This window comes from Hylobates moloch, unplaced genomic scaffold, assembly GCF_009828535.3.
Source record: "Hylobates moloch isolate HMO894 unplaced genomic scaffold, HMol_V3 SCAFFOLD_12593, whole genome shotgun sequence".
NCBI classification, from domain to species: Eukaryota; Metazoa; Chordata; class Mammalia; order Primates; family Hylobatidae; genus Hylobates; species Hylobates moloch.
In genome coordinates, this window is record NW_026664868.1 from 1 (window position 1) to 745 (window position 745).

Here is a 745-nt window from a genome sequence, read left to right on the forward strand (position 1 = left end):
AAGAAAGGAAAGAAAGGAAAGAAAAAGAAAGAAAATAGGTAAAGTAGCAACTTGTATGTGGCTTACTCTGAATATGTCTAAACTACATGTTCTCAATCTTTTCGGGTCTAGCATATCTTCACATTTTTTAACTCTATTGAAGATCTCTTAAGACTTTTTCTTTATATAAATAATTATGTTAAAATTAGAAAATAAGACAAAAATTTTAAAATATTCATTACATATTAATAATAAAACCATTTCATGTTGATATAATACAGGACAAATTTCTAAAATATATACTCATTACACATGAATAATAAAACCATTACAAGTTGACTAAGTAATACTGTTTTTTTTTTTTTTTGAGAAACAGCCTCACTCTTTCACCCACACTGGAGTGAAGTGGCACGATCTTGACTCACTGCAACCTCCGCCACCTGGGTTCAAGCAATTCTCCTGGCTCAGCTTCCCAAGTAGCTGGGATTACAGGCGCCCAACACCATGCCTGGCTAATTTTTGTGTTTTTATAGTAGAGATGTGGTTTTGCTATGTTGGCCAGGCTGGTTTCAAAATCCTGACCTCAGGTGATCACCTCGGTCTCCCAAAGTGCTGGGATTACAGGCGTGAGCCATTGCACCCATGCTAATGTATATATTAATACATATGTACATATATAAATATATGTGTATACATATTTGTATAAATCTAGATTTATACAAATATGTAAATATATTTATATTATAGTTATATATTATATTTATAT